Genomic DNA, 9,777 nt, shown 5'->3' on the forward strand with positions numbered 1-9,777 from the left:
GGGCTGGGCTGATTTAACGAGATAAAACCTCCTGTCAGGCTGAGCTGACACTTTCACTGAGCCCCTGGGCTGGAGCTGAACCCAATCCTGTTTATCCTCTGCTGATTAAACACCCTCTGCTTCTGAGGCTTGTTCAGCTCTTAAAAATCCATCTTTTCACCCTAAAAGTTGTTTGGGGGGAGCCATGTCCCTGGATTTGGACATTCCCAATTCTGCCATCAGTCATCCTGAGCTCCTGTTTCCATGAGGGGAGGGAAATCCCTCTGGAGAGGGATTCATCCCACGTCAAAATCCATGTCTGAGAGGGAGAATGGATGGATTTTGGGAAGGGATTGTTTCTCTGGATGCCCAACCAAATTATTGCACAGGAGCTCAGCTTCTCCATGGCCCAGGATCCCTGCAGGTGCCTGCTGCACACCCACCCAACGTCCTGGTGCTGCTCTCCAGGAAAAGTGGGCACCTTTCAGGAGAAAAATATGAAAAATAACCCAAATTCACCCATGGGCTGAAAAAAGAACCCAAATTCACCCATTCACCTTCCATGGCTGTGAAGGACTTTCCATATTTCACTGTCTACTTATCTCTGTTACCTCAGATAAATTAGGTCAACCAGGGAATGTGGCCCATGTGCTAAAACCATCAGGGGATGATGTCATGGCCCAAACGAGTCCTCTTTGAGGAGTTTAAAAGGTAATTGAAAGGTTATTTTTTTTACAAGTTCACTGCATTTTTTTTTCTAATGGGAAGTAAATGAGATTCAGGTCATATTCAGGCAAGCTCAGGGTGAAGTCATAGGGTGAGGAGATGGAAGATGGAGTTGAAGATTAATTTGATTAGGATTTCTTAAGATAATATTTGATTTTATGAGGGGGTTTAAAAGCACCAAGGTCCATTTACTAAATATGAGCTGTTCATCAATTTTTTTTTAGGCTGCACAGAAAGGTGCAGAGCTTTGCTTGGAGTTAGATGGTCACAAGTGGAGAAAAATTAACACCAGGTACAATAAGAATCTGGAAACTGTTAACAGAAAAGTTGGATTTGATTAAAGGCAGAGTTGAAGATTCTCTGATTTCCCCATGAATTCCCGAATTTTTGTAACACACAAACTTTTACTTCGGGTGAACACATTTGAGTTTTAATTCTATTGCAACAAATAAACTGAAAAATCCACAGGGAGGAAACAATTCCTTGCCATACTCCTGGTTTCCAGAAAAAAAGTTATTGAAGGCAGAGATTTATCTCTTGTTGCTGACAAATAAAACTTTGAGTGAAATAGGAAATAATTTGGATTCTAAGGATAAAATTTCAGAGTGAGCAGGCACAAATTCCTTCAGGAGTAACATCCAAGGATAAGATCCAGCACCCAGCCCCTGAGTGAGGGTGTAGGACATTGGAAATCTTGCGCAAAAGGAAATTCTGAAATACAGAAACCCACCTGGGTTCTTAGAGAAGAATTGTTTTGATTTTGAGGACACAGAATTCTGCAGGCTGTTCTAGCTCTGGGCAATCCATCAGTGTCACCTAAATTTAAGGATGAGGAAAAAAGGAAGGGGTAAAAAAATCCCTCTATTTTTCTGTTTGCAGTCTCCCAGTGCATCCCCAAGGGTGGCAGGGCTATTAAATATCCATCACACCATCCCAGCAGCCCAGGAGTGTGTTTGTGCAGGAATTTGGAGAGTCACAACGCCTCCCCTGGTGTCTGGCAGGGAGTCCTGGGTGCCTGGAGAGGGGATTTTCTGTGATGCTATTTACTCTGAAGCTGTGACAAGGGATTAGCAGCTGGGGAGGGACCAGGAGGAGCAAGAACTGATTCTACAAGGCTCCAAGGACAGTTTGTTCCTCTTGCAACCTGCAAGGGCTTTCTTCGGTCAACAAAAGCAAACAAGAGATTTCCAAGGGAATAAACAGGGAAAAATTGGAGGGGAAAAGAAATTAATGGAGCTCCCCAAATGAGGCTGGCTTCTTTCCCCACAGACAACCCTGAACCAAGGTGATTCCCACGCTAAAAAAGGCTGAGGGGGATTGAAACCCCGTGGTTTTTCTCCTTATTTCCCCCATATTTGTGACCCCCCCACCCTGCTGGAAGTGCTGATGTGGCTGTGACCCCCAGTTCTGGGAATATTCCTGCTGCAAGGCCCTGGGGCTGCAGATCAGAGCCAGCTCCTCTCCCCCTGCTCCTCCTGGCCTTTGGCCACCAGCCCAGCCCTGATGTCACTCCAGAGTCACACAGACATTATTTTCCTCCTCCTCTTCCAGGAGCTTTCCACCTTATCAAAGGCTCAGTATTTAACCAGCTTAGGCTTGACCCAGCTTGTTTGGGGAGGCTTGGCCCCAGCCCAGCCCTGCAGGCAGCTCAGAGCTGCAAACCCCAGGCTGGGACTGGTATCTCCTCCAGCAGCACTGCACCCAGAATTTACCTGTCCAGAGCTTAGGGACAACCTGCTGGAATACTGGGATTCACCCCCAAACTCTCTGTGCCACTGTCTTACCACCTTCACAGGGATTGAGGATTTATTCCCAAATCCTATCTAAGATTTATCTCTGTCAGTTTGAAGCTATTCCCCTCATCCTGGCACTGCATGTCCTTATAAAATCCAATAAAAATCCAATAAAATCTTATAAAATCCAATAAAATCTTATAAAATCCAATAAAATATCTTCCCATCTTTCTTTTGGGTTCCCTTCAGCTCCTGGAAGGGTGACAAAGGTCACCCCAAACCCTTCTCCAGGTTGAATTTTGCTGTTGTGATCTCTTAATCCCCATCCTCTGCTAGTCACACTGTAAATAAAAATGCAATTATTAAGGAAATGTTTCTTTTTTGAAAGGGGACAGGGATATAATCTGTGAAAAGAAGAAACTTGAAGCCTCATCTCCCAAAGCAGGAGCTGCATTCCTAAAGAACCAATTTGTGCTAATTCTCCCTCACCCACAGCACTGAGGAGCACCTAAATGTGGAGAGAACAGCACTTTTCTCTCAGGAGCAGGTAAGAAAAACCCCCTAAAATTAATTTATAGCATATTTTTCTTCAATCCATGATGGTCCAAATAGGCTTGGTCCTAATTTCACTTAGGGCTGGGAAGGGAGTTCAGGAAAACATCTGGATCTCTCCAGATTAAACATGGGTGGAAGTCTGTGTAATGAATTGAGTTGGCCCTGGGATCATTTTGCTCATCCTTGCTTCTGTGAAAATATTTGCAGTGTGACTTTGGGGCCAAGTGAGCACTGCCTGTGTTTGTCAAGGACCACGAGGAATGTTTGGAGGAGAATTTTGGAAACCGGCTCAGCGTGATGTGGATTAGTATCATTTCAGCCTTGCCATAATTAAATACCAGCAGCAATTAGCAAACAACAACCAGAAAGTGAACTTTGATAAAAAATGCCTTTAGAGAAAATCCAGCTACCACAAGGATTTATAACATGGGGAAAGTGCAAATCACACTGAGGGCTTTTATCTCTTTTCCTCCAACTCCAAAGGCCTGGAAAGCTCCCTGGGCTCACAGGATTTCTCCTGCAGCAGCCTGTGGTGAAAAACGGGACTGATCAGCTCTGAAATTCTGCTTGAGCAACATGAATCCCATATTTAGGTGCTCTAAAATTCTGTTTTAGCAACCTGATTTTATCGAGGTTGCTCAGGGAGCCCAAAAACTCTTTGGGGACTGCTGACACTGAGGAGAGTTCCTGGAGCATCTGCTGCCCAAGGAATTGGGATGCTCAGGGAATCTCTCCCACCTGTGGATTTGGCTCCCAGGAGGGCTGCATGGGAGGAGTTTTTGCTTCTTTTTTGCCAAGGTCGGGATTAAATGTGCTAGAGGGTATTTCTTGTTGGACTCAGATGTTTATTAGTTCCTGTCTCTGTCACAGTGTCACAAACCCTGAGTTCTACAGCACTTCACTCTAACAAACTAAAAATGGAGCCCCATCTCTCTCTACAAGGCCTTTTAAGGATAAACTGTCCAATTAAGAAATGACAGCTAAATTATTTTTACTTTTAACCCAATAACCAACCACCCGTGGCCACAATGTGGACTTTTTTATCCAATGACACAAAACCACCCAAACCCATAGAGAAGAAGGTGAAGAAGAAGGAGCATCCTCTGCCCTAAAACCTCCATCTTGCTTTATATCTATTACTGTATTCTAAACCCTTAAACTCTGAGTTTTCCACCCTGTGATATGACACACTTCTATTCAAACTCCACATCTATAATCTCACTTTTCTCATTCAATTTTGGAAGCCTTTTCCAGGGTCTCAGGTTAAATGTGGTGTTTTCTTGAGGGTCTGTGCTTTTTAACACAGAAAATCTAAAATGTTCAGTAATCAGGGTTCCAACAGCTGCAGGCATCACTGAAGGATATTTTATCATAACTGGGTAATGCTGTTCTTGTTCTTTGAGGGCAGAAATGCAGGGACATGGGAAATCAAACCAGTAAAAAAAAAAACAAACAAAACAACTTAGGAAGGTGGAATGGGAAAGAAAAGAATAACTGGAATCCATGATTTGTGAAACAGCACAATGAGAGACAGGAATAAAGGGCCTGGAGATTTGTAGGATTGTCTGAATTCATCGGAGGAGCAACACAAGGAGCGAGGCTTTGTGGCTCCATACTCAACATTCTCACAGTTTTTGTGCCCATCCCGCAGTTTTTGATGCCCATCCTGCAGCTTTTGCTGTCCATCCTACAGTTTTTGATGCCCATCTGAAATCAAAGTGTCCCCCTGGAATCTTTAGTGGGGCAGCAGAGAAATTCTGCATCTTCCGTGCTGTCTGCCCAGACCCCATCTAAAGGGGCACCCCCTGAGCCTTTCTGTCAGTGGGATGTGAGAGGAGGAAGAAAAGGAAAAGGGAAAAAAGAAGGAAAAAAAGGAAAAAGAAGGGAAAAAGAAGGGACAAAGAAGGGAAAACAATGGAAAAGAAGAAGGAAGGATAAAGGAAGAAGGAAAAAATGAAGATGGAAAAAGGAAGAAGGAAAAAGGAAAAGGAAGAAAAAAGAAGAAGGTGAAAGGGAAGAGGAAAAGGAAGATGAAAAAAAAGAGGAAGAGGAAAAGTCTCTGAGAGAAAAGAGTGCCTTCAAACATGAAATATTCCCTTCATTTACGGCCCACACAATTTTTGGGACTGCCTGCTGTGCCACAATCCTTTGTCTGGAGCCCTTTCGAGCAGCCCATCCAATCCCCTCTCTCTTGGCTCCAGAGCAGGAGCTCACCCCATCCATCTCAGCACCTGTCCCATTGTCCCTTTTCCATGGACCACCCAGCCAAGAGCACCCTGGAATCCCAAAGTTTGCCATATTTCCACATTGTTTGGTGTTTGGGTTTGTGTTGGGGTTTTTTTCTGATATAAATAAACTGTGACAGGCTCACATGGGGAGTGATTGAGTCAAATTAAACCCATTTTCATGTTCCAGTATAATCTGGCTGGACTCATTTACACTAATTAGAACTAATTATGTGCCTGCTAAACTGGTAGGTTTGATTGTGGGAGGTGCAGGCACTGAATCACTTCATGCTTTTCACTTGGAGGGCGCCTTAAATCTGCTTTATCTGCAAGGCAAAAAGACCCAAAAATTATAAAATCTCCATGAGCTCAGACCTTGCAGATGGGGAAAATCAACCCAGCTTCACTCAAACTCCACCAAGTTTGGTTCAGTGTTTTGATTTTCAGTGTTCTGGTGCTCAGAGGGGTCTGTAAATCCATTTTGAGCAGGACACAATGAGGAAGATGACAATAAAAGGATGACAATCAGCAGGGAGGGCTGGGGAGGGACGCCAGGGTTGTGTTTTGGGAGTGCTGGGCAGAGCCTGGAGCAGCTCCATGGGGAGCTGGGACATTCAGCCAGGAGAAATCATTAAGGGGACACTTTTGTTCTTCCCCAGGCTGGATCCTCCAGGGATGAAAGGAGGGCAATGTGCAAACAGCCTCGTGGGACAGCATCCACCAGGCACAGCTGCTCCCAGTGCAGTTTCTGCCTGGAATTTCCATGGGCTCCAGAGCTCTCCAGACACAAAATCCAAGAGTTCCCCTGTGGCATTTGCAGTCTCTGAAAAATTCCTTCATCCAGGATTTTTCTCCTGGGAAGCTGAGAAGCCTCAGAGAAAAAGGAAAACAATTCTTCTCTTATTTGCTTCTCCTGTGTTTTGCTCCTTTGGAATGTGGTTGGAGATTGTTCACCCACAGGTGATTGTTCCATTGGGTTCTGCTGTGAGTTGTTTTCACTCTTTGGCCAATCAGGGCCAAGCTGTGTCAGACTCTGGAGAGAGTCACCAGTTTTCATTATCATCTTTTTAGCATTCTGTCTGTGTCCTTGCTGTATTCTTTAGTATAGTTTAGCTTAGTATTCTTTAATGCAATATAGTATCATAAAATAATAAATTAGCCTTCTGAGAACATGGAGTCAGATTCATCATTCCTCCCTGCCACGGGGATCCCTGCAAATAGAATATTCCCCCAAAAGTGCTCAGGCACCAGGCACTAAAGGAATGGGAAATATCCTCCAGGAGCCCTTGAGATAAACATCCCTGGGGTGCTCTGGTAAAACCAACACCTGTGGCTGCAGACTTTGAGATAAACACCAACTTTGTGGCCTAAATTCCTCCTAAATTTAAATTTCCATCATTGGGAACCCCATGTCTTTACCCAAATAAAAACAAAGGCAGGGAATGTTCAATTTACTTAAATTGACATGATTGGGATCTCCATGTCTTTACCCAAATATAAAAGTAAAGGCAGTGAGTGTTCAATTTACTTAAATTTACACCATTGTAATTTCCATGTCTTTACCCAAATAAAACCAACGGCACTGAATGTTCAATTTACTTAATTTACATCATTGGGATCTCCATGTCTTTATCCATATAAAAAACACAGAAGTGAATGTTCAACTGACTTAAATTTACGTCATTGTAACTCCCATGTCTTACTCAAATAAAAATAAGGGCAGTGAATACTTTATTTGTTTTAAAAGGTGAGACGCTGTCCTTTAAAATCTGGAGTTCTTGGTTCTTCAGACCTTTCTGCCATTTAGCCCCTGGAACCAGAACTGTTTTTAAAGGCTGGGGGAATTAAATGTCATTAATTAAATTAATGAATGCTCAGGAGTCCCACAGGGACATAAATTTCTACACATCTTAGGATTTAATACAGGGTACAAAATGCAAAATATTCTACTTTTAGGCTTTTGCTACATGTAGAGCAACACTGTAGGGAATTAAAATCAATTTATAAAAACTGAGCCAGTTTGAGCTGTTTAGGTGTTGTTAAAGCTTCTTCCTGTCCCATGGATATGAAGTTGGGAATTTTCCCAGGATGTGTGTTCATCCCTGAATTAGTGACCATGGCTGGGGGACACAGATTTGAAGTCACTTATGAGAAATCAAGGCCTTTTAAATAATTGACAGGTTTAGCACTGGACAAAAAAAAAGGGGGTTTTCATCTTCATTTGGAGATGGGGGAGGCAGAATGGGAGAAGGGAAAAAGGAAAAAGGGGAAAGGAAAAAGGAAAGGGAAAATTAAAAAAAAAAAATACCTAGAAGAGGGGGAGACCAAGGAAAGGTGAAATGAAATCTTGTGTGTCACATAAGCTCTGGGACACTGACTCTGTGCCTCTGCCTTGTTTGTTGACTGTGCCAAAAGGAAAACTCACCAGCAGCTGCTCAGGAACCTCCCCTGGGTGCCCTGGAGCATTCCCTGGCTGTGCAGGAACATCCCCTGGGTGCCCTGGAGCATCCCCTGGGTGTGAGGCTCTGGCACGGCTGGGTGTGGGGGTGGCAGAGCCCCCAGCTCTGCCCAGGGACACTGATTTTAAACCCTTTTGCTCTCAGTCCCTAAGAATGAGGAATCTGATTGTTTTTCCCCGTGCCAGCCACTCCTGCAATGGCTCTGAGCTCTCAGGATGCAGCTCCCAGCTCTCCCTGGTTTCCCAGCTCGGCACTTTGGGCTCTCCAGCTCTTCCAGGCTCCCTGCAGGATGATGTCAGAGCAGGATTTCAGCGAAATCCCCATTGTTTGGCTTGCACTCAGTGGAACTCGTGGGGTTTTTTGCTGTCTGACTATTTTTATTAGCTCAGCTGCATCTTTTTTTGTTAGCTGAGAGGATCTGTGGTTCCTGGGGAGAACTCACATTCCAGACTGCAATATTTTATCCTGGTTTTAAGCTTGAAATCGGGTTTTATTTTCCCCTACCAACTGATACTTAAAAAAAAATTGTGTTTTGGTGTAAATCTGGATGAAACCATCCAGGTCTCATCAGCAGCACTGGGCTGGAAGCAGGAGTGGAGATGAAATTACTTTGTCCAGCTGGCTGATTTCCACTGGCTTATCCATGAATTCACTGGATCCAAGAGGAGGAGGCTCTCATAGAATTTTCCTGCTTTTCCAAGTGTAAAAAATCTGCTTTCCTAAAGGAAATCCCACAGCACCCTCTTGTTGCGCATCCCCAACCCCTCACACAAACCTGGGATGACATAAATGTTGATGGGAATGAATTTGGGGATCACAGGATTGTCTGAATGTGGAAATATTCCTGCCAAAACCCCTTGGGAATTCAGCCAGGCTGTGGGAAATGGATTTGTAGAGAAATTTTAAAGTTTGGTAGAAGGCTTATGTAGCATGTATTTGTATATAAGCTTTGAGATAAGAAATACTGATTTAGAACTATTATGGAATAGGATCGATATTGTTGAGAGAAAAATGGAGTTAGAAAAAAGTTTTAAAGGATGGTTTTGTAAATAAGATTAGATATTTTGGAGAAATAGAATTATGAAAGATATATTGTAATAGGATTTATGAGGGGTAATTGTAGATTATTAGTTTTAAAGTATTTTATAGTATGATGTGATAAAACTTGATAAGTATATTGCAGTTAAGAAATAGTTGGGTTTTGATTGTAGTAGCATGAATTATATTAATTTATTTATATAAAAATTATATATAATTACTTTTTATAAAGAGTGAAACATTAATATTGTTTCACTTTTTATACAAGACCAAAAATAGAATAAAAGTTTTTAAAACATCTCTCAGTTATCCCACCTCTGGCTCAGAAAGGAGCTTGATCCAACACCAGGGAAGGAAAAACCAAGAAAAAAAAAGAGAAAAGAAAAAAGGAAAAAAAGGAAAAAAAAACCCCAAGAGCTGTGTGGGCAAAGAGAGCCAGCAAAGCCCCCTTGGGTGCTGCAGTTTGGGCAGGAAGGTGTTCCCTGTGTCCAGAGCTTCCCTCTGTGTTGCTTTCTTGATTTCTGGGCCTCAGGCTGGGCCTTCCCTGGGGCTCCCCTGTCTGGGGAGACCCCTCTGGAGCAGTTTTGTGTCAGAAAACAGAGACCCACTGGGCTTTTTTCGGTCTTCAGGTTCTCATTTGTTATTGTCTTATCTAAAGTTTTGCACTCTGTCCACACCAGGCCCAGCACACTGGAAAAGCACTACAAAAATGGCCAGCAATCTCTTGTTACAAGGTCTTTTAAGGCTAAATCCAATTAAGAACTGACACCTAAATTATTTTCCCTTTTAACTCAATAACTGATCCCAAAGATCCCGCAATGTGGATTTTTCTGCCCAATTACAGAATGCCACCCAAACCCAAGAAGAAGAAGGAATGTTCTGGTTTGAAAGCAAAACCAGTGAGAGACTCCAAGTCAGAAATACATCTTATTAGGAAAAGGGAAAAGAAAACCAATATGCATGCAACAGTACAAAAGAAAAAACACTGACAGAGTCAGAATACAACCTGACACCCTGCTGGTCAGGGTGTTGGCAGCAGTCCAGTTGGATTGGTGGCTGCAG

General features: G+C 43.2%; 1 long non-coding RNA gene across 1 annotated transcript; it reads left to right on the plus strand.

Annotated features, from left to right (window-relative positions):
* Positions 1-943: 943 nt before the first annotated feature.
* Positions 944-3,343, plus strand: LOC135284336 (uncharacterized). The gene is made up of 3 exons (XR_010349759.1): positions 944-997; positions 2,827-2,985; positions 3,201-3,343. It is a non-coding gene; the product is annotated as an uncharacterized LOC135284336 (long non-coding RNA).
* Positions 3,344-9,777: the final 6,434 nt, after the last annotated feature.

This window comes from Passer domesticus, chromosome 20 (assembly GCF_036417665.1).
Source record: "Passer domesticus isolate bPasDom1 chromosome 20, bPasDom1.hap1, whole genome shotgun sequence".
NCBI classification, from domain to species: Eukaryota; Metazoa; Chordata; class Aves; order Passeriformes; family Passeridae; genus Passer; species Passer domesticus.